General features: G+C 42.2%; 1 long non-coding RNA gene across 1 annotated transcript in view; it reads right to left on the reverse strand.

Annotated features, from left to right (window-relative positions):
- The window catches only part of LOC140657282 (uncharacterized), a 57,600-nt gene that overhangs the window by 22,754 nt on the left and 10,041 nt on the right, over positions 1 to 24,805 (reverse strand). Inside the window, exon 2 of the long non-coding RNA XR_012044274.1 lies at positions 10,715 to 11,159. This is a non-coding gene — a long non-coding RNA (uncharacterized lncRNA). The remainder of the gene's footprint in view (positions 1 to 10,714; positions 11,160 to 24,805) is intronic.

Below are 24,805 nucleotides of genomic sequence, written 5' to 3' on the forward strand. Positions count from 1 at the left end.
CTTTAGAGATATTAAAAACTTGCCTAGACAAGGCCTTGAACAGCCTGATCAAAGCCGTCCCTCCTCTGAAGAGGAGGCAGGTTGCACCAGATGACCTCCAGAAGTCCCTTCCAACCCATATCAGCCCGTGAGTCTGATGTTACGACTTGTGACATTGCTGGCTCATTGTGGAACACCCTTTGAAGGTGTTGGCAAGCTATCCAGTCATCAAAGGGAAAGTCAACTACTACTGGCAAAGCAGTCCAGTATGGAGGATCCTCCTTTTTTCTGCTCTGTGTCAATCTGTTGAAAGACAGGCAGAAATAAGGCTGAAGAATTGAGCTGGCATATGCAATCTGACTTGCAGGCACCTGATGCCCTGTAACTAGAAGACTTGGACAGCTTGAGGGAAATTGAGCCCAACAAGTTCCTCCAGATCTAGGTCTGCGTGCAGGCAAAGGTGCCGAGGACAGAAGCCTGCTGGAGGTGCCAAAAAAAGGTCATGGTCCTGCTACCAACTTCCTTATGCCAGAGTCCTGAAAAGCAAATAGCTGAGTCTGTTATTTCTGCTGAAGAGGACATGGGGATACATAGGGTTTGGCTTTTGCAGAAGGCAAGAGTCTGTTGTAACATCAGGCCTTTTCCTCTCCAACCGTGTTTTATTCCCTTGTTCTACGTGGCTATGAAACCAAGCTTTTCAAGTTTCATAGGGAAAAAAAAGACCTGGAAGTTTCCCACAAGTGTTTCCTACCCAAATCTCTCTTTTTTATCCTGAAAATTTAAACAAGGCCCATAAGGAGAAAACTAGAAATGAGATAGGCCCTAGAAGAAGTCAGAGAGTTCGAAGAGTTGTGCCTCTCAGCCAACCGACTCACGAATTGAGCACCCTCAAGCCATGAAGCTGGCTTAGCTATCATGAGGTTTTTGAACACAATAACTCCTGTTCTTCCCCCCTACCATGTGTTTTTAGGTGATGACTTTAAAGGTGTTACATTACACTCAAATTTTATTATGTATCTTAACAACAGGAACAGGAATTAAACAACAAAAGCAGTATTTTACCAACAGGGGTAGGAACTTCCCAAGTATTGTGAGCGAGTCTGGAAATGTTATGCAGAAGCTGGGGCATTAAGGAAAATAACCAAATGTTGAAAGTTCCATTAAAAATGGCAAGAAATGGTAACATTTTTTTTTGTAGGTGTTTGATTCTCTACTTTGCTGGCAAGCACTGTCTGTGAGAAATGTGACAAATGGGGCTCCAGAGTGGCTTTTTGTCTGACCAGGGCCTTTGGTGTTTTAGTTATAATGGAGAGTAAATGCCTATTTCCAAGATAAACTTCGACTCTCTTCCATGGGGTGGTGGTGGGTGTTACTAAAATAATACACCCTCCAACCAAAATGCTGTGGGGACAGGGTGGAGAGGACACATGCAAGCTCTTGGTGACTGAGGAAAAATGCTGACTGAGAAAACTTGTCTGTGCCACTTCATTAGACACAAAGCAGCAGCTTCTGTAAATCAGCATAATTTAATTGATGCTGAAGTAGTCATTTTGCCCTGCACCAGATGAGTCACTGGCCTCAGTCCTCCCTCTGGTGAGGATTTGCTACGTTCTTCTGGAAACAATTGTTACTACAGATCTGCAGATACATTTTTCTTTCAAAGCCTTTTCATAGGTGCAGGCACAGGATGGGCACTGTGTGCAACCTTCATTTGGCCATTCTTATAGCACTTTCTGGCAGAGCGTTATTGTTGTCTGTAGCTTAAAACCAAAAAAACCCCTCTACAGCTTCCATGACCCTGGAAAATCTACAGATACTTATGCGTTACCTCCTCTCTGCCCCACCGTCTGACCCTTTCCTTATGGCAATGGGATACCTCCATTGGGGGTTACACGAGAAAGAGGTGAGGTGTCGATATCTTCACTGCCACCAAGGCCACGGTCTTGAATTGCGTGAGTTCTCTTGAGCTATCGCTCTTCAAAGGTACCTGTTGATTTGATTAAAATGCTAATGCTTCCCTCCGGGGCTGTGCAAAAAAAGATCATGATATAGCTGCTAATGGAGGAGAGAGTGGTCCTTGTTTGGTGTTCCCAAGCTCAGGAGCTAGGGTCTGCTGCCATACCCTGTCCTGCCTGGGAGCTGTCTTTGTGTAAGATGTGACTGCCCTTGAGCAGGAGGCTGCCACCCCCACATCTGGACACATCTGTGTGGCAGATGATGTGGGATGTTCCTGGACCAGTAACCTGGAAATATCATCCACGGTTCCCTTCCAGCTGTGTTATCACCCTCTGCTCCACTGAACCAGGGTGAGTTTTGCCATTCACCTCCCTGGGAGCAGGACATGCTGCTTAAAGCACGATGGTTAGAAGTATGCAGGAGAACTAATAAAGGTGTTTGTTGCACATTTTCCTTGTGGATTTCTCTTTTCAAGCTTTTCTTAGTGAGGGGATAGTGTAAAAGCTGGCTGTATGGCTGTTTTCTTTCGTAAATGAGGGATGTCAGTTCACAAATTACAATTTAATTTGGCCACACCCTTCCTGTAACTGAGTAATAATTAAAATCAGATTAAAAATGGGTTGTAATAGAAATAAGAGAAACACTGATGTTTCTAAAGGGTTGGATTAGAAATAAATAAATAAATTGGATTAAAAATAAATAGGATGGTTTGGTAAACAGAACTGTTGAATTGGATGAGGAGTGTGATTTGAAACTGAAAGCCCCTTCCAGTTATGATCCTTTGCCTCTAATATATTCAGGGTAAAGGAAAACTGGCTGGAAATTTCCGGTCAAAGCAGAGTTTTGATGGAAAATGCCAATTTTTCTCAAGCCCACATTGTACAATTTAGGTGGACAAACATCTGTGCAGCAGTGAGGCAGGGCTCTGTGCGTGGCAGGGGGCTTAGGGAGCACAGCCGAAGGGAGGGCAGTGCAAGAGAGACTGACTCCTTTCTTCTGGAATACATAATTTTAGCATGCACGGAGCAAAATTGGAACCAAATTAAGCTTTGAATTTACAGGATCTTTTTTGTTGTTTGAAAAGGAAGGGGGGAAAAATAACCTCAGCTCCTATCAGCCAGGAGCCCAGCATTTGTGACCAGCTGCAGCAGAAAGCTGATGCTCATTAACAGAACAAGCTCATTACTGGGATAATAACTGGAGGGGAGGGAGGAGGAGGACTGCATGAGAGTTCCATGGTATGCACCAAGTGATTGCTGCTTGTACCCCTTTAAATGGAGCAGAAGCTCTTTGAGTGGTGCTTTATAAGGGAAAATCTCTACTAGCTATCCTGGGATGTGCAAAGCTTGCTGTGGGTACTGGCTGCTGCTTGGAAGAGGTATTCCTGGATTATGCTATGTTGTCCCTTCTACTTGGTTTTCTATTGCTTGATGCAACTTTGCATGAAGCTTTCTCCAAGCTCAAAAGTGTGAAAATTTGTTCTCTAGGATTGTCCTTTTCTGAAGGACAAATCTGCTGTTAGAAGGGTGCTGTGTCTGTGTGTGAAGGGGGCTTTGTAGCTGCTGACAACTTTGCTCCATTTTAATTATGCCCCACTACCCTTAAAAGCTGAAAAGCCTTATGGATAGTTGAGCTGACTCTTTAAATATCCCTTTTGCACAGGAGGATGTTCAAAATGAGGAATAGTCAACCTTGTGCAGCTTGTGCTTTCTGCTCCTACTAACCAATGGTGACTGGAATAAACCTCGGTATTCCTTTTGCCTCTGCTTGCTTTGAGTAGCTCTGAAGTGTGAGACTGGCTAGAAAACCCTATGAAAGACCAAGCATGAAGATGACTTAAAATGTTTTTTGGGTTTTTTGTGTGCTCTCTTTCAGCATTGTGCTTTCCTGCGCATGAACTTACATTTAATGCCAGCAAGTGGTCTGCTGCAGCTCTGTGACTGAGTGGAGAGAACAGCCTCAATGTGTACAGCAGGTAATGCCTTTCATTTACTAAGTTGTGGGTATTCTTTGTGATTTTTTTCAGTCTGGTTCACTGAGTTTTACAGGTAAGACAACTATTCTTGGTGTTGATGTGCAAATGAAGATGTAGCAGTAGAAATACAGGTATTCTGAAATAGCTCTCCATATCCTTATTTTAAAGTGTTCCCTCTCCAAAATTTCCACTTATTTGGAAAAAAGCTCACTGAAATCACAATTCATGATGTGCATACTTTTAGCAAGTCTTGCTGTACAAGTATATATTTCTTAGAATCGTCACCAACCTGAAGAACCACCTGTCCCAAACACCACTCCATTCTTAATTCTCACACAAGAAATATAAGATACAATACAGCTGGACTCGATGATCTTAAAGGTATTTTCCGATGTAAATGATTCTATGATTGTCACGTGGAGAAATTGAGGCCATTTGTAGTACAGAAGCTTAAAGACAGCATCTCTTCAAGTGTGTGGGAAATGAGAAAATGGACAGTGAATGATTGACCATGATGAAGAGATACTGATTCACCTGAGACATGACCAATGATGCCCTTGAGAAACAGTATCACAAATACCGGGCTTTTTCTTGCTTTTTCCCTGGCCAGGGTAATGGAGTTGTTTCCTCTGCACACTTCAGACACTGTCTGAAAACTTCCTATTAGCAAACAGAAGAAAAATAAAATCTAGTTTTTGCCCTAAAAAATAAATTTGGCTTCAGTTTTGTGGCCTTTATGACAAGGAAACAAATTTATTTTAAGAATAAAATGTGTAGGGTGTAAATAGGAGTTTAATGTATGTTGTCAATTATCTGAATTCTAGTGTTTATTTCATTTTAAAACCACTTCTTTGTTCTCATATGAAAATGGTAAAAGTCTTGTTTTCTTATTTGGGGAAGTGTTAATATTTCTGCAGAAAACATTGAAAGTGCTTTTGTAAGGAGGTCTAGACATAGGAGGTCTTGTATTTCCCTCTTTGCTGAGCAATGCACAGAAACACAGCCTGAGACAAAGGCTGGCTTGTTTATGGTGCATGGCACAGATAGCAGCTGCAAGCAGTTAAGGGTTAGAGGAATCCTTTCATAGCTGCTGTCTTCCCCACACAGACCCACCCATTTCTTACACTCCTAGTCCCTGGGGAACAGGCAGAGTCAGGTATTAATGTAAAATGCTATTTCTTCTTATTCCTGTTGTTAACAGTCTGTTTTGGGAACAGTATATGTTAAACTTAAATAGATAATGGTCTGGGAAGGTAATACTTGTGAATACTCTCTTAAAAATGTGGTTAATGCTGGTACTACTAATTCCCCCAAAGCCCTTAAAAGTTCCTCTCCTTCTTTGGATAGTTTTACAACCAAGGAAAGTAGGAAGGTTTTCTGGTGCCCTTGGTGTTCCTTACAAAATGTATTTTCTTCTGCGTGCCAGTTTCTAAAAGCCAGGTACTACTTTGGTCTTGATAGTGTTTGGATTTCTGTCAGCCAACTTCTTTCAGCTTTTGTTAGAAACAGATGTTCATTTGAGGCAAGCCTGTTTCTTAGCCTTTTGCTGATGCCTTTGAAACAAATGGTGGTTGGCCAGCTGTCAGAAACAGCCATTCTCCTTTAAGTGTGAGAGAAGAGCGCAAAGGCAATGTGTCCTTTCCCCATGCATCTGGTGCTTCCACCCCTTGTCCATCCCACTTGTCCCGGTGAAAGAGCAGTGTTGCTCCTTTAAGGTATGTTGTCAGCCTACAAGGCATGTTTTGAGTGTGGGATGAACTGGATAATCTCCACTCAGATCATCCTGAGTGCCATCACACGGCATGTAGAGAATAACCAAGGGATCAAGCCCAGCCAGCATGGGTTTAGGAAAGGCAGGTCCTGCTTGACCAACCTGATCTCCTTCTATGACAAGGTGACCTGCCTAGTGAATGAGGGAAAGGCTGTGGATGTTATTTATCTGCAGTAAAGCCTTTGACATGGTTTCCCACAGCATTCTCCTGGAGAAACTGGCTGCTCATGGCTTGGATGGGTGTACTCTTCGCTGGGTAAAGAACTGGCTGGATGGCCGGGCCCAAAGAGTGGTGGTGAATGGAGTTTACTCCAGTTGGTGGCCAGTCACAAGCGGTGTCCCCCAGGGCTCTGTGTTGGGGCCAGTCCTGTTTAATATCTTTATCAGTGATCTGGATGAAGGGATCGAGTGCATCCTCAGTAAGTTTGCAGATGACACCAAGTTGTGCGGGAGTGTTGGTCTGCTTGAGGGGAGGAAGGCTCTGCAGAGGGACCTGGACAGGCTGGATCGATGGGCTGGGGCCCATTGTATGGGGTTCAACAAGGCTCAGTGCCGGGTCCTGCACTTGGGCCACAGCAACCCCATGCAACGCTACAGGCCTGGGGAAGAGTGGCTGGAAAGCTGCCCGGTGGAAAAGGACCTGGGGGTGTTGGTTGACAGCCGTCTGAATATGAGCCAGCAGTGTGCCCAGGTGGCCAAGAAGGCCAATGGCATCCTGGCTTGTGTCAGAAATAGCGTGGCCAGCAGGACTAGGGAAGTGATCGTGCCCCTGTACTTGGCACTGGTGAGGCCACACCATGAATGCTGTATTCAGTGTTGGGCCCCTCTCTCCAAGAGAGACACTGAGGGGCTGGAGCGTGTCCAGAGAAGGGCAATGAAGCTGGGGAAGGCTCTGGAGCACCAGGCTGATGGGGAGTGGCTGAGGGACCTGGGGCTGTTCAGCCTGGAGAAAAGGAGGCTGAGGGGAGACCTCCTTGCTCTCTACAACTACCTGAAAGGAGGTCATAGAGAGGTGGGGGTCGGTCTCTTCTCCCAAGTAACAAGTGATAGAATGAGAGGAGATGGCCTCAAGTTGCGCCAGAGGAGGTTTAGACTGGATATTAGGGAATTTTACTTCACTGAAAGGGTGCTCAAGCATTGGAACAGGCTGCCCAGGGAAGCGGTTGAGTTGCCATCCCTGGAGGTATTTAAAAGCCGTTTGGGTGAGGTGCTTAGGGACATGGTGTAGTGGTGGGCTTGGTAGTGTTAGGTTTACAGTTGGACTTGATGATCTTAAAGGTCTTTTCCAACCTATACAATTCTGTGATTCTGTGATCTGGAGTATCTGTGAAGGAGCTGTGGTGCAAAGTCTTGTCCAAAGTAATGACTGTTTTCTGGTACTATATTTGCTTATGGTTGTGGTCATATAATGGGAAGTTTACCCCAGAACTAATAGGTTTTTTGGGAAGTGCTATAGTCCAACCTAAAACACCAACTCTGATACCTCCTGTCTACCACAAAGGTGTAGGATCCCTCCTGGAGACTTCTGGCCTCCCCCTGCCTTGCTCCTGTCTTCTACAATTCTGGCAAAGATGGTTGAAGTGAAGTGTGAACCGTTGTCATGTTGAGTTTAATCTATTTAAACTGAAATATCATATTGGTACTTTTATTACAGCATGCACAAATCCAAATTCTTGCACTTTAGTCAGCTGCAACCATCAGTGCCTTTGGGCTTCACCCTGCAGTTCTCTCCTGTTGTAAAATTAATCCTTTGACCTGCTGCTGTGGTGGTGGTGGGTTATCAGCTTTGCTATCTAAAGTAGCATTCAGCTCACAGCTTGGGGAGGTTATGAGCTTGATATACCTAAGTACTATCCTTTTTTTAACTAGCTGAGAGCCCAGTCTATGTTGAGAGTCAGTTTAGAGTATCTTGACTGCAGGCAGTAGCTGGCTAGAATAACAGGCAGAACTAGAGCTTGCACTATTTCTGCAGTGATGGCAAACTAAAATCTTCCTACCAGTAGGTAATTGGGAGATCGGGCCATCATGATCCACCATATTATACCCTCTCCCTACTGCTGCCTCTGGCTTTACACCCATACAGTGGATACCTCATTTTCCAAACAGTGGCTGAAATCCATCATCCTTGTACCATGACAACAGCACACGCAGAAAAGGCTAGAGGCTGTAGCCCCATATTCCTCACTTTCCTTCCCCATTTTGGATTATCCCAGTCTTAACATTACTGTCACTAAATCTGTGTATTTCTTTTCTCCTGGCCAGCCCTTTGTTTTTTGCTTTGACATTCTTTCCGGCTCATTTGCTGATTATGCAAGTAAAATATCAAGGCTACATTTTGCCCACTGGATTGCTACTTTGAACAAACATAACAAATTCCACTCACTGGAAAGTTACCAGTGCAATTAATTTATTTGGTGCATGTGTCTGAAATCTACCTCTTGGAAGTATTTCATTCTCTATAAATACAGGAGAGTAGAACAGTGGTATCTGCCATAACTTCTTTGAACATAGTTATTTTAAGGACTTGTCCCAGGGTGTGGGTTTTGTGCCTGCTCTCATGCAAATACTTTTTGCCACTGATTCCCTGGTTCCATGTGGAAGAGCATTGGTTACAGGAGCTGTTGTTATTCATGTGCATAGTGCCAATGGCTTACTAAGTGGGAATTGCTTATATGAGTGAGCCTTTTGCTGATTCTAGTTCTAAGTTACAAAAAGTCAACCATTTATTAAATGTTAAGTATCTCTCTCAAAAGGCTGGCTGGAAATAGAATTCAGGGATATAGAGAGAGTACTCCTCGGCTGACTGAAACCCCCAGGGCAGCAAATTAGTGGCTTCAGTGGAGGTGTTGCCCAGATAATTACCACTCTGAAATATGGCTAGGAGAAACTGAGATTGGAAGCTTTAGAAATGATGTATTTACAGTCTAAGTTTTTTCCTTCATCTGTTGATCTAAAATCATTATGAGGTGGGGAAACCATGCAAAAATGGGGCTGAAGCAATAGGCAAGGAAGAGAAGCTGGGGTCATTTTTAAGGAATATGAAGCGTGTATTGCTGAACATTTGTTGACATGTAAACAGTGCTCTCTCAGCAATACAAAGATGCTGATCATTAGTAGTCATGTCTGTAATCTACTGACTCCTCTTCACAGGGTGCATTGCTCAACAGAGGCTTGTGATGACAGCTAGGGAGGTAGGCAGGCTCTTGAGAACAGATGTGGTAGGAAGCCTTCTGACAGAAATTTTCCACACAAAGAAAATTTGTTTTAACAAATTCAAAACCTTTATGGTAAACTGCTGGCATAGCTGTAGCTCTGTCATATAAGCAAATGAAGATGAAGGATTTCCTTTCAGAATAATGCTTTAACTGAAAATATGTTGAGTTATAGTATTATCAAACTTCAAAACACCATTGTTTGAACTAGTCTTCTCAATTTTATTGAAATAAAATGATTTTTTGCCCCCAACAGACATTTTCCTGAGATAGTAATTAAATATTTCCTGAGATAGTAATGAAACATGAAACTTCTCTAATTTGGGATGAAAACTGACTTAGAGGTTTTCAGTAAAACTGAAATGTCAGTTCCTATGTCTCTAATTGGGAGTTCTGAGTATGTCCAATATATGGAAGGAAACTCTGAATGTCAGGGTGGGGGAAATGGCAAACCCTTTTTTTAAATGCATACCTCCAAGAATGTGACTTTCATTAATTTCTGTGTAATCAATGACTACTGGGAGTAGTTCACAGAACCTCATTAGAAGTTGGTGGTGGAAGAGGAATGGTAGTCTGCTCCCTTTGGAGATCCTCAGGTCCATACCTGAAAAGGTGACATACCGATTTGAATCTTTGAAGCTTATTCTAACTTATTTAGGTGTCTTCAAGCTACCTTTCCAAACTGCAATGGAGAATTAAGTGGCTGTGAAAATAACAGGAGGAGAGTGGAGTACAGACCAAGTGGTTGGTTTACTGCAGGCATGGGCTGGGGACATACTGTGCTAGGAAAGGCAGTGTGGAGACTAGCTCAAGCACTCCTCAAAATACTGAGTGTCGATGCTATGGATATGAGTTAGCCTTTCTGAGCTCCGCTGTGGCTGAAGCTGCAGGTGTATGTAAGTGTTGAATGGAGACTGAAGAAAACATCTATAGAAGGAAACAATTAAGATACTGCTGGCATGGGGTTATGAAGGTAGGAAGTCCCACAGGGATGACCTTTTTTAGCCAGGTCTGCCTTGGTGGAAGCTATGAGGGAGGCCACAAAGGTGAACAAAAAGGGCAGACACCTGAAGTGAGAAACCTCCAGGCTGGAAACCTCTGTTGCTGTCAAGGATAGCAGAGCACTGCTGCCTGTGGCCCTCTCCCCATCTACACTTGTGTCCATAGCCTGTTGCCCCAGGAGCTGTGCTATCAAACCAGTCTTCCCTGAGGCATGGCCAAACCTGCCTGTTAGGAAAGCCACTAACTGAAGCTGATGCCGTGTGACTTCTTCCTTCTCCAGCTGTAGGATGAAGGTGCTGGCTGTTGCCTCATCCCAGAGCAGCTGACTCTGTTCCAGAGCATCACAGGAGGCAGCAAAGAAGACACACTCCTCAGTTGTGTTGACTAAAAATCAGACTGCTGACTCATGACCAAAGCATGGAAGGAGAGATTGGGAGCCTGACATTGCAAACAATCCTTCTGCTGCCCTCTAAGTGTTGTGAGTCACTGCTAAGGAGGTAATTCCCTTAAAATATTCTGTAGTATGTATCTGTCTCCTTGGCCAGCTGTCTGCCCTGGTCCCTGCTTGTTTTGAGTGGAAAGACTTCTTCCCCTTTGGACAGCTTTCTCTAAGGGGTCAGCTGTAGGGTTTGATAGTTAGGGGAGCAAGGGCCAGTTCCCAAATAATGACTACTTGCTCTGAGGGAATAAAGCCTATTTAGGCAGGATGCTTTTGCAGCAGACTGGATCTTTCAACTACCCCCAGACGAGAAACAGTTGTGTAATAGCAGTGGCAGAGAAATGTGAACAGATTGAAAAAGTAAAAGCAGAAGAGATTACCTGTGTTTGTTGAATAAAAGGGTCTCTGCCCTCTGGGTTACGATGTCCTTATGTCAGACTTATCACAGAAGAGGCAGTAGTAGACAAGGTAGTTTGGTTGCTAGCACAAATTAGAGGAGTTCTGGGACTGTTCTTGTTCTTCACTGTAGTTCCCAGAAAGCCAAGTTAATATCAGAGCTCCGTGATGCACAGGGGTGGCACATGTTGAGAGGAGTATTTGTTACCTGGGAAGTCTATCGCCTAAAGCAGGAGATGGTTTGCTTTCTTGCTGATGTCAGGCTTTTCAGACATAACTGGAAAGCAACACTAATGCATTTTACTGATGTTTTGTCAGTCACAGTGTGGGAGGAATCTTCTACTTCTGGGTCACATGAATAAACCATGAGCTGTATCCTCCCTTCCCTCTCCTTGGCTTCTCCAAAGGAGCTTGAAATGGATAAGAAACCTGTTGAGGCAGAGGGAGAAAAGGTAACTTGTCCTAGGTCATAAGGTAGGTGACAGACCAGGAACAGACCTCAAATCTTATTTTAGAAGTCAGTGTCCTCTCTATCTGCCATAGAGCTTTGTGTTGGTTTTGGGCTAAGAAAATAAGATCTGGGTGCCCTCCAGTACTCCTAGTGATACTCGCATAGAAACAGCATTTTCTACTTCATTTTGCCCTGGCTATGCCCTGTACTCTGAGCGCTCTGAAGAGGGTACTGATGCCAGTCCTGCAATAAAATGTTTCCCCACATCCAAAGTATTAGCACTTGGCTGTCTCTGGGTGTTTAGTCACCAAAACAAATCAGTCCTACTGGGACCAGGGCTGATGGGACCACTCTTGCAAAACTAGATGTAAATGTCTGAGTAGACTGAATGGAGTCAGTAAATGGCAAAAGTTTGTAAGTGTTTGGATCAAGCCTTAAATGGTCACATCAGCCACAACCCACTCTGCCAGGATCATAAAACCATGTTAATTCCTCATTTGCCAGCTCTTGATAAAAGAGCAAAACTGTCATGCAAATTCCTTGCAGATAAAGCTGTGTGTTTAAGCACTTCCACTCTATAATTCAGTGCCTTTTTTAAACTGCTCAAAATTGTTGACTTTGCAGCAGACACAACTTCAGTAGATAAATATTATTTGTAAGTGGTGTACTGGTGATTTGTTATCCTAATGTTCAGGCAACTCATACTGGTCTACTACCTAAAACAGTGGAAAGTCACTTCTTCCTACTTTCTTTTAAGTTTCTGAAACTTTCAGGATTGCAATTTCAAACATGCATGAAGCTGGTTACTGAAAGTGTGGAATAAACTCACTGGGCGAAAACCAATTGTGATTGAGGATGGACTCATTTCAGAAAAGCCAGAGTTTGATCCTGCTTGTAGGAGAACTAACGCTCATCCAGTTTTTCACAGCCTCTGCAAACTATTGCTGTAATATACTGGAAACACTTTTGAGTGAAGGTGCTTTTTGCTCCTATTCTTTTTTGGAAAAGCTTCGAGAAGGAACTTTCTCACACTTTACAAGCCAGAAGTAATCTGGCCTATTCCAAATGGACAAATGGAAAAAATGTTCAAATTGAGTGCTTTTTGAACCTCCAAATGGTTTGGCTCATGTTCTCCTCTAGACATGGCTAATATTCGAGGCAAGGAAGCTATCTGACTGTTACAAGCGTGTGTTGTTCCTTGTCACCGCAGTATTCATCCTAAAGTGATTTCTCTTGACTACTTCTGGGGGGAAAACAATCTATTGCTATTGCACTTGTAAATGGGTCCTCACCTCTCACTTTAGTGCATTTAATTCTGGGTTTGAACAGGCAAGTGAGCCACAAGACCTGGTGTGAGCCTCACAGTGAAAGTAAATGGTAGGTACAATGCTAGGTGGAAATGTGCAAAAGGGGTTAAACAGCGCTAGAAAATGTTCAATGGGATGAAGGTAAACAGCTTCCGTGGCATTTCACCAGCAGCTCAGGGAAGAGAAATATGGCATATCAAGCATAAGTTTCTTTTAATATAAAATAGAGGAATCCAAAGGGGCTGGAATAAGTTGATGGGACTTTGTTGATTAGAATTGATGTGTTTTGCATCAAACATTAAAAGCAGCTGATCATGTATAGTATTGGCTTGAGCTTGTCACAAAACCCAAAGGATTAAAATCACCCAAAGTCTGATGCTGACTTTTGAAGCTTTGTTTTCAGTTTGGAGTTCTTAATGGCTTTTAAGTTGCTGTTTATAATTAGCTTAAGAGTCTGAATTTTCCTGTGTACCTTACATCAAGATATGTCTCACAGGAAATCAAACATAAACCCAGAGTTCTGACTTTAATTTTTTGTGAGGGCACTGCCTGGAATAAGGTGCCTCACTGCGTGGTACTGTGTGGTTTTTTTTTTCTAATAGCCATCAAACTGGGACTTCTGAGGCTGGATTTGAAATTCAGGCTTGAAAACATAACAAAATATCTGATTTGAAGAGGGAAGGGAGACTTCCTATTAGGGTGGAGTGTTTACTTTGCTATGTGAAGTGTTTTTACAGTGTTCTTTATTTCTTCAAAGCTCTCTGTGCAGTCATTTAAGAAACCAAAATGCTGTCAGCCTTGCTAATGGCAAGTCCTGGAAGCATTTTTCAAACCACCTCCCTGATTCATTCTGCCAGTTTTCTTTCAGATATCTAATATATATATGTAAACAGTTTATTTTTAAAGTTTCATGTTTCGTGCTAAAAAGGGTGCTCCTGCATGTACTTACAACTTACATTTTTGTAATGAAGAGGTTTAATTGTCACCAGTATAGTTATATTGGTGCTCTGTCAGTCTGTCCAAACATAATACTTTTGGCTCAGAACTTTTCCTTAAACTGCTTTTGGCTTTACTATGTAAGGACCTCAGACTATTTAACTAATTTAAGGACTAATTTAGCTATATTCCTGTTGACACAGAGGTTTGTACATACAGTCCTACTGCATGCAAAGCTTGGAATGGTAAGAGCCCCAGCACCCCTGAGGCTGTCTTGTATCATTTTCCATTATATCAAGTGATGATGCTTTCATAGGGCATTCAGGATTTCCATCACATTCCCCCTATTCTGTAGGTTCCAAAACTGACCACAAAGAGATTGTGGCTGTGGCTGAAGCCTACAGACCCTGTTCTTGTGCAGCCACCTCTTTGCCTCTGTCTTGAATTCTTCCTTGATGGGATCATTTCCAGGATGCATTAGAGGGAATGAGGTAGAGCTGGTTTCCAAATGGGCTATACCCAGCTGCTGCAGCTGCTCTGTGGGAGTGTACCATGGGCAGCAGTATATTAACAAGGATCTAGGCTTTATTTTGTATTAACAAAAGATGCAGTCGGGTGGTTGTTCAAAACCCCTCCAGTAAATGTCAGCTCCACCATTGTGGATCAGCTGATCCTGTCTACTGATGTCCCCTTGATCTTCACAGGTACCATTGACCGTTTTGGTCTTGCCCAAACACAGTGCAAGCGTCCTTTAGGTCATAGGAACTGGTGAGACTTGGTTTCAAGCTCCACTGGATGTAGCAGGACTGCAGTGAGCATAATTATCTAACAAGCTTGGAGGCATGACAGTCATTCAGAGCCTGTCACTTCCAATAAGTGTGTACAGCTCAAATCTACAAACAGTTTAATTGTGGGCTTGATTAAAATGAAAATCCAGAATGAAAGCAACTAATTCCACTTTGAAATTGGACAAGAGACATTGAGCTTGCTGAAAGGAAACGCATTTCTACAGTAATGTCTCTCCACCAAGACTGCTAGTATAGTTCAGTCTGCAGAACTGCTTAGATAAAGCTGGCATATGCTGTCAGAGGAAGATATCGTTCAACAATTCCTACCAAAAAGGAGCCTTTTTGATAAGACGCTACCCAGGAGCAGTGTTAGCATCTTTGGGTGCCACCAGATCACTTGTGTGGCAGCTCTGGTGGGAATGCAATGTAGTGAGCCACAACTGTGCCTTTGGAGGGTGTGCTGGGGAAGATCTGCAGTGTATCAGATGCAGTTTTAACTTGCTGAGTGGGTCAAAAGCTGCAGGGTTATTAGCTTGAGTTTAGCAATTAGCTTGAGTTTAGCGCTAAGCTCCCGGGGATTCTGGGTCAGCCCAGAGCAAGCAGTTGTCAGTGTGAATAATACTTGGTGGACACAGCCAATGTGTGTTACATGGTGCACAAATAGTTAAACACATCTGACTACTAAGCCTGGGACAGTAGATGCACCTGCTTGTCTCAGCCTTTCTGGCTCTACAAGTAACTTCTGCAGGTATACCTTTAAATGCTGGAGGGCTTGCCTTGTGCAGTTTAATGCTGAGTATACAGACCTAGCTTGCAGCCTTAGGTCTTGATCAATGTAGGTACTTAAGAGCGACACAAGCACTGGTGATACTGCAATGTTCAAAGAGCCTGCTGAAGTTTGACACTGCCCACTATACCTGGCATTGCACAGAAAAAGGGGGAGGGATGATGCCATCCCTGCTGTCAGCTAGATCACTTAGCATATGACTAGTCCTGCTAGAGTCGTGCTGACCCTCAGAAGCATTGCAGCAAATAACACCTGCTTCCCCCATCTTGTTTTAAGATCATAATCTCTTTTGCCTTTTTGTTCTCCTAACTGCAGGGAGGCTTGGCTTTTACCTGTGGGCAATATTCAGGCTGAGATTAGCATGATGATGGAGGAAAGAAAACCTGAGGGAGGCTTAAGCAGTGCCCAGCTCTTGTTCTGACCCTTGATTTCCCCCACCTGATAAGAGCTAGCTTCCTCCTGCCACAGAAAACTCACAAACAGCAGCTAGTTATACAGTAATGGAGATTAAGAAAAAGGAATTTGCTGAAGACCTCAACACTTTGAGAAGTCTCTTGTTTAAATCCTGCTTTGCACTTTGCTATCGTAGTTTACTTGAGTTATTCCAAACCCAAGGAAGGAGAAGGTGTGCTGCCAACTCATGGGTCATTAATTTCCAAACCATGCTGAAAGGTGTAAAGTTGAACATGTTTTTCTTAGTGTTTTACTGACAACAAATATTTGTGTTTGGAATATTTTTGTGAAAAGCAGAGAGCAGGGCTGCTCACTGGCTTGGAGCTGCTCATCACACCAATCTGTGGGGAGGTATTTGCAAGACCTTAAGGCTGTGTGGGACATGCCTAACAGGCCATGGCAGTCATTCTCAGCCTAAGATTTACAGGATGATAACAGTCTGGGTTTTTTGTCAGCTGTATGTTAATACTTTTCCTTTAGTAAAAGTTAGCCAGTCCAGTTAGTCAGTAGAAATTTTACAGCCTGGAGGCTGTGAAATTTTGGGTTATGTTCCCCTCCAGCTCTCTTTGAGTTTTGCTGTGCAAGATCTCATCTCTTGCAGGTGATGCTAATGGTGCTCAAACCAGGGGCACTCTCCTCTGGGGTTTGCTACATTAGGATAAACCATCTCTGGCAGAGGCTAGATTTTTCACGAGATGCAGAGGCAAGGTTTAGACTTGTGAACATATTGCTAAATACCCTGTGGTATGTTTTTTGTGTACAGAAATGATATCAAGTCCAGTGCTGGTCAAGTTTTAACTTAGTCTGTTACATTCTGCCTTTCTGTCTCTTCCTTGAATGCTTTTTCAAATGTGATGGCTTTATTTCTTGGTGCCTTCTGTGGTATAGAGCTGCTGAACAACTTTATCTTGCTTTAGAGGTGTCTGTATTTCAGTGGTATATAAGAAATCTTTCATGTAGACTCTCTTCTGCGAATACATAAACTGGTGACTAATTTTAAATAAATGAATAATCTCACTGAGTTGGAAATATTCCTATGAACAAAAGTCTTCAGGGGTTTCCTGGGATTTGAATTGGTTCCACATGTAAAGCTCTTTGGGAAGAAAGTTTCTGTATAAAATAGAATTCTAAATGTTTGTTTGTATTTACACAAAACTACATTCCTTCAAAGTTAAAGGAATACTTGCAATTTGTAGCTTAAACAGTGTAAATGGTTTGTTATAGGTAGTTTCAAGTATCCTATTTTCTATGCCAATTTTTATGATTTTACAGTTATGGTTTCCTATAGTTAAAAAAGACTGTTTTTCTCCTTGTTGCTAAGAGAAAAACACACAAACAGGAAAGCAAACTAAATACAGTCCATTTAACTCTTCAGAAGAAAGCTACATTAAATGTAAAGCCAAATACAAGCCTTTCTTAATTTTTTAATTTGCAGTATGCATATATTTCGGAGCATTAGTAATAAGATTTTTGGACAGGAGCATAATTAAGACTGTGCACTTTAAGGCAATGATAAATTGGGTTTGTAGAGCTGCATGCTTAATACATGCCTCAGAAAATGGTGTGAGTGCAGAGCTGTGCAGCTTTAAATCAACTCTGTACGTTCGAAACCATATCACAGGTTTTATTATTTGATCTTGGATACTATTTCAGCTATGTCAGTGTTCTATTTATACACATCCACAATGCTGTTCTTATGAATGTCATTATAAATAAACATAAGCAAAAGTTATTTTAAGTCTGAAATGCACAACAAAAAAAGTCACCCGCCCCAATGTCTTTAGTTACGTTGCAGGCTGTAGTTTTTCAAGTAATACAGTCCTAAGGGCTTGGGGGGAATGTTGTGTTATCTGTAATGTGGCTTTTATCCGGGTTTTGTGTGCTTCAGTGTTAGATCTTGGTGGTCAACAGTGAGGGCTTTTCATGTGGAAATACTTGGTGTTTTGAAATTCCTATGCTTTTTTTAAACTAAAAGCATTAAAACCATGAAACCTTGAAAACTTGGGGGGTGGAAGAGGAGCCCTCAAGAAAATGATGTAAAAACTGAAGATAAAAGGGAAAATGTTAGTTTAATGAAGTGAGCATAGATGAGAGCGATGTATGTGCTGCATGCACACGTGCATGTACTCTTGTGGGCAAACAACACTAGGTGTGCTTACGAATGGGAGTGGCTATGCGTTTCTGCGTGCACGTTGATCTGGCTAAGTCTGGAAGCAGTGCGTGAGCATTAAGCTGCACAATGTACAGATGTCCTCAGGAGGAAGAGGGAGGCTCCCTTGGGAGGCAGAGAGCCTGTATGCTGAATTTTATTAAGAGAGTGCTTGAAGTTAGAGAGAAAGAATGGTCCCCTCCACCTCACCCCATCCACAAGTGCAAGCGAGAACTGCTATGTGGCCTGTGAAAAGACATGGCGTTAATGCTGGGTATTTCTGGATCCAACATGTGCAGCATTAAGGTGTTATCTGTGTAACTCAATTTACAAGTGTGATAAAGGGTTTGTAAACCACTGATCTCCAAAAGCCAGGAGGGTATAGTGGGAGGTATTTCTGTGGCCTCACTCTTCTCCTCAGCCCTCCCCTGTGCCCCCAAATCTGCTGTTAGCTGTAATCAGAGGGTGGATACTGTGTTAGATCTAACATGATTGCTGTTTGGACATGTTGAGGTTATAAGAGCAACAAATGTGAATTATCTTAGTGGCTTATCAAAGATGTATAGAAATAGGTAAAACTGCTGATTTAATATGTACAGGTGTGAATGGGGAGTTGTCAGAACAGTTGTTACCAGTGCTTGTAAGGAAATGAAGAGGAGACCGTCTATGCAGGGATGTTTCTCGAGCATGGAGAACTAATGCTTTTTATTGGGGGTTATGTTTAATTTGGAGATGATGGTATACAGTGCAAGGGGTCTCTAGAAGAGAGCATTGGCAGAGCCTGGCCCTGCAGCACCATTGAGGAGACTGTACTTGTACAGTGACTTCAAATGTGTGGATAATATGGTGGAGAACGTATGGAATGTCTTCTAAATGTAACTAACAAATATGCACACGCAAAAATCATGTATAACAGCAGCATATTCTTCACCCAAATACGCCACAATGGACACTACAGACTTCTATCAATATGCATTTCAAATCAGGAATTTTGCTTCACCAGGATTTTGTTTAGATCAGGTATAATACAGTTTTATAACTAAAAGAATTAGGACAACTTTTCTTCAGCTTCTCAGGAAAACACTTCTCAAACTCTAGCTGAAAATCATGAATTTCCTGCCAGAAAAGAACACTTTGGAAATATTATTCAAAAGTAGTAAACAAAATAACTGTACAGAGTTGCAGACATAATGCACTCTAAGACACAGCAAACATAACTGTACAGTTCACAGCCATTCTTGCTACTTCTGCTGTGTTCCAGATATTAATGACTTTCTACTTCTAAGCAATGGTTTAAAATAGAGAAAAGGGGGTATCTGGATTTGTATGACCAGGAAGATCATCTCCTATGATTTCTTGGATGAGATGATTTGCACTTTGCACAGAATTGGTTTTGCTGCTGGGTGACCATCATTGCAGAGACTTTGTTTCAGTAGGATAATCTGTATTATTGGGAGGAAGCCTGCCCAACAAAAAACTTCCCTGTGAACATACTTATTTTGATGAAAACTTTATCCTAAACCACCTCAATTAAGGTTCTGCTTTAGAAGTTTATAGCAAGATCTGTATTGGAATCAACAATCCTGTAGTTGAGACTGGCATGCAGGGCACAGCAAAGTAGAGCAGGGAAGTGAATAAAGATTTCAAGTATCCTTGAATGCCTTATCCACTAAACTAAAGCAAACAAGAACACTTATTATTGTCTTTTTGGTAAAAGCCTTCCTTCGGTCCTTGCTGCTTCTTTCTGCCAAAACTCCTCATCTGGGTTTAGTCATCACTTATGACTGTAAGACTAACAAACTTTTATCTAAACATTTCTGTATAAAGGCCTTTACTATTGTTTTGGTATAAAGTACACAAATTCTGATTGTATTTTTCTAACAAAGCATACGGTCCTCATAAAAGGACCAGTTAGGGACACTTTAAAATAAATTCTGGGTTTCTCCTATTTCCCCTGGAGCAGTGAGAAACTTGCTGGTGTAAGGCAAGCCCCACACCACTTGTAGCCTCTCCTAGCCCTGTCTCTTCAAATACAGCCAGCCTCTGCCTCCCGCTGTGCTTCCAGGGTTACATCTTGACCTGTGCATCTGTCATGAGATCTTCACTTTTGTCCCATTTTACAAGCCTTCGAGTGACCTTGCCTGAGACCTTGCGCTGTTGCTGCATGTCACATGGATGCTGCTCTCCTCTTTACTTTGATATATCAGGGTGTTTATTCCCTAATTTGTCATTCAATATGATTCCAGCTGTTGCTTCAAGCATTTCTGTGGCTCCAAACGCTTACAGGATGGTCTCTGTTTTCAATAAGTAGTCCAGAGACACAGTGGGTCCAGTTTTTCTAACATTATCATTATGTAAGGAGCAAAATAGAAAAATATCAAGAACTAAGTTGTCTTGCTTTTTAGAACATGTTCCTGAGGATTTTGATTTCTATCCAGCTATGGTCAAATAATCCCTTGTTCTTGCAGATGAGCAGTGAATTTCCAGTAGGGATGGTCTTAGGAGGCTGGTAAATCCACATGTAGTTCAGCTCTTCCAGGCATTTCTCCTTGCTTTCTGCCAGCCAGTGTTTCTCTTGAGCACTTTCATTTTCTGTAGAAAGCCCTCCTTGTCCTATTTCTAAGCTTCTTGTTTTTCTTCCCCAATCTCCAAATGTTTTTTCTCTTTAACCTAGATAGTAAGTACACTGTCTCTTTTTTATTGGGTGCTTAAAACATTAAAGAAATCTCAGTTCTAAAACTGCATAATTATCAAATAATCAAGTCTCTGATACCTGATTTTTCTTACTTCAAATTTGAGTTCTGAATATTACTCAACACATGTGGAGCAACTGAGCTATGAACTGTAACCTCATACTCAGGATATTTGGGAGTCCCCACCAGGGAGAGCTTTTTGTAAATGGTCCAAGCTGAGGAAAAGCTGCAATTCAAGCTGAAGCTTGCACTTTTGATTTTTAGATTCTAAAGCTAATGGGATGTGAGGATGTTCCTGAACACAACCTGGGGAGAGTTAGTGAAGACAGATATGCTTGTAGTATGAACAAGTTCACCATTTTTTTTAATGCTCTTGGAAACACTTGGTTTGCTCTTCTAAATATTAAGAAGGTCAGTTCCATACTGTGGTCACTAGTATGGGTTAAGTCCAAACAGTGTCAATCTAGCTAATATATAAGTAATCAGGGAAGGACTATAGATCATGCTTCAAGAAGAATGATGCAAAATCCCTGGGCCACCTAGTGGGTTATTTCCCTTGCTAAAGTCCATGCTTCTGCACTCTCACTGCCACTGGTAGCTGTGCTGACTCCGTGAGTCCATGTCTGCCACGCTATGCTCTTTGTATTATTTGTATTGTATTTAATGAATGTTACAGGCATATTCATTAAATAAATACAGGTCTCCTATTTCTTTTTGTAGCACTCATGGTAGACAAATTGTGCCATATTCCAAACATGTAATCTTTATTTACAGGAGCTTTGTATCAATAAATCCCTGGTTGATGCTTAACTCTTAATTAAAAGGAAAATAGCATTCTTTTTCAGTAAATGCTGTCAAAGTGGCTGCCTAGCTATACTTCATGCAAAGAAAGCTTTGACAGTGGGTGAGTGGGCAGGATAAATAGCTCTGTTTTGCTCTTCTAGCCTGTACTCAGCACTGGTGAAGCTGCACCTCAAATGCTGTGTGGACATTGAGGTGCTGGAGCGTGTCCAGAGAAGGGCAATGAAGCTGGGGAAGGCTCTGGAGCACAAGGCTGAAGATCGGCTGAGGGAACTGGGGTTGTTCAGCCTGGAGAAAAGGAGGCTGAGGGGAGACCTTATCGCTCTCTACAACGCCCTGACAGGAGGGTGTAGTGAGGTGGGTGTTGGTTTCTTCTCCCAAGTAACAAGTGATAGGACGAGAGGAAATGGCCTCAAGTTGCGTCAGGGGAGGTTTAGACTGGATATTAGGAAATTTTACTTCACTGAAAGGGTGGTCAAGCATTGGACCAGGCTGCCCAGAGAGGTGGTGGAGTCACCATCCTTGGAGGAGTTCAAAAAATGTGTAGACGTGGCACTTCAGGACATGGTTTAGTAGGCAGGGAGGTGTTGGGTTGACAGTTGGACTAGATGATCCTAGAGGTCTTTTCCAACCTTAATGATTCTATGATTCTAAGTTGCTCTACTGCCTGGGACACTGAAAAGGACCAGTGCTGTTTTAGACCGCTGCAGGGTGGCTTTCTACACCATCACGGTACAGGCAGCTTAACATTTGAAAGCAAGTTGCATCAGATCTTGATGAAGCAGGGATGAGGATGGCAGAGACTTCTGTACCATCCTGACAGCTCTGCCTTGGGTTTCTAAATGCGCTGGCAATCATGACTTTTTTCTGGCTTTGGTGGATTAAGCTGTCCACCACAGTTCCTAAATGTTTGGATTTGCAGGGATACCATCCAGCTGTTATACCCCCTCCTCTCACAGAGCAGCATGTCTCTCCTCACGTCCTTTTTCAACAAGGTATCAACAGTCTGAGTGCAAGAAAAGAGTAAGTGTTCCAGATTCCCACATTTCTGAGAAGAACTGTTGTGATAATACACTTGCATAAGATGGGTACACTCAAAGTCTATAGGGCGTTATCTGGTAGCTGCCTTCTAATCGGTCTGAATCTGGGAGGGTGAGAGCTCTCACATGATACAGGATGATCTCATCTGGCTCTCAGGAACCCGTTTCTCTCTAGCCCATCTGCTTGCAAAACCCTTGGGTAAGAATTATTAAAAAATACCAAACTGCAGGGTGCCCCAGGATATGATCTGGCTTCATATGTGAGAAACAAAGCAATCGATAGGAAAAAAAATAATTTGAAGAGCCAGTGCTAGAGCCTCTGAAACCACATCAACTTTAGTGGGAGAAATTTCCAGACTGGCATCAGCTCTCAGCAGCTTTGATTTCAGTTGTGGTAAGATGTGGCCAAGAGGTCAGCATTTAGCTTGACAGTTCTTAGTAATGTCAAATGCCGTACCCACAGACTGCAGTACCAGATTAAAGACAAGGCTTGGGATTCTAACTTTCCTTATTTTACAGTTTTTGAGCTGAATTCTGCTTCTGTGGAGAAAGCAGAACAACAGCTGAAACCTTACATTGCTAGATAGGATGGGCTTGGAATAAAATCTTATTTGGGAGATCTTGGTGTCTCCAGTTCTCATGTCATAACAGAAGACTTCAGCAGGGTGAAACTTTGTGAAATGCCTCTCCAGGGGAGCTTTACTTTGTGTAAAAAAAAAAAAAAAAAAAAAAAAACAAAACCCAAACAACCCCCCCAAAAAACAAAACAAAAAAATCCCATCTGGCCAGGAGAATGGTTAGTGAATTGATTTCAGTGCTCAGTTCTGCCTCTGTTTAACACAGGAGGTTGCTCCTCAGGAGTAGAAGATGCTGTAGCAGATGAAAGTGATTTGCCCATCTGGTAGAGGATATAGGGAGTATTTTGAATCTGAACAAATACATGATGGTCTCATCAGAAGAGCTTAACTCTGAATTAAGGAATGAATCTCATCCTGATTAGCCTCTGTCCAAACAGAAGTGCGCCCAACTTTGAAATGGAGAAGAAAACTATTGGATTGTATCGGATGCATTGCAGAGATGAGTTTTGTGGGGTGAGAGACTTCCTCAAGAAATCTGGACAGATGTGGAGCAAAACCAGCTTTGGGTTTGAGTGATGGCTTAGCTTGAAGCTAAAAGTAGTGGATGAATTCTATTGCTGGAAATTCACTGCTTGCTAGAAGAGGCAAATTGTTGTTTCCCACAACTGGGATGTGAAAAAACATACTTAGCAGTAAAAATCTTAACCCCTAAGAACATTTATTTTAATACCTCTTGCCTCCCTCATCTTAGGTACAAATAAAACTATTTTTGCTTCATAATTCCAGCAGAATAGATTGGCCTACTTGCCCTTCAAGTATTTCTTGATGGAAAAACATATGAGCTTAGGAAAAATTTTCAAAAGAGAGTGAGTGAACTGCTTATGTAGATCATATTTAGCAAATTAATCAAACCTCTAATTCTAATTACCTCCAAGGTGTATAATGAAACCCCACATAACACTTGACAAACGCAAGGACTGACAAGTGGATATTTTTCCATGTCAAACTTCTTTCTCGCTTCACAGGAGCTGTTGAATAAAGTGAGAAACAGCGCGTGTGTCTCAATATGAGCTGACTGAGTTGTTACAAATGCTCATTAAATCAGAAGGAGGAGGATAATACAATGAGTAGTGGGTGTTGGGAACTATGAGTTCTGTCATCTTTCTCTATATAAACTTGATAACCACTGCGAGACTGTTCTGATTGTTTACTATGGCAGGGATTCTGTGCCAAAAAAGAAGAGGTAAGGGAGATCTTTCCCATCAAATATGGAGGGGGAGGCAAAAGTCACTCTGGTGTGGGTGTCAGGTGCTCGTTTGGAGCCACAGAAAGGCAAGTTCCATGATCTCTTGCAGTGCTGAGCTACCACTAAAGCTGATGATGCGTACATTTTTTAGATGTCTGGGTTTTTTGAGTCACTAATTTGCAGCATCTTGAAGGAAGGGGGATTTTCAGAAGTGTATTATCTTAACTGGAATTGAATATGAGCACTGAAAAAACTGATAATAAAAATTTCCCATCAGTACCAAAAACTTAGGTCAGTGTTGCAAAAGCTTTGAAAAGCACCAAAGGAATCAGAACTAATTTAGACTGAAATTAGCTCAGATCTTTTGTCTTGGATATTCTGAGTCTACACTTCTTCCCCGTGATGATATTCTGTTTCCAGTTGCATCTGTGTCTGGAGCCTTTTCCTTTGAAAGATGACACCTCGTTCTTCAAATCTGTGATATAATCCATGGGTCTTCCAGCAAAACCTTGAGGCTACAGCACTGCAGATGGCTACAGCCGGAAGCCATTGTGCAGCTTGGAAACTGAGATGCCTCAGGTACATTCTCTGGTCTGTTAAGTATCTCACATTGTGCAGGTGTGATGCTATTTAAGTGGGAGCAATGCACAGTCTGAGCATATCTGGTGGATTGCACCAAGGGAGAGAATATTCTGGCTACTGGTGAGACAGCAAACGTAAGAATTAACTTAACTTCAATATATCTTTTAGCCCTCTTATACATACTAAAGCATCCCAATTCTTCTCATTGTTACTAGCATCTCTTAGGAGTGTGCTACTGGTAAGGTATTAACTTTCTTTAACGTA

The sequence above is a fragment of the Ciconia boyciana genome, chromosome 10 (assembly GCF_034638445.1).
Source record: "Ciconia boyciana chromosome 10, ASM3463844v1, whole genome shotgun sequence".
Classification (NCBI taxonomy): domain Eukaryota; kingdom Metazoa; phylum Chordata; class Aves; order Ciconiiformes; family Ciconiidae; genus Ciconia; species Ciconia boyciana.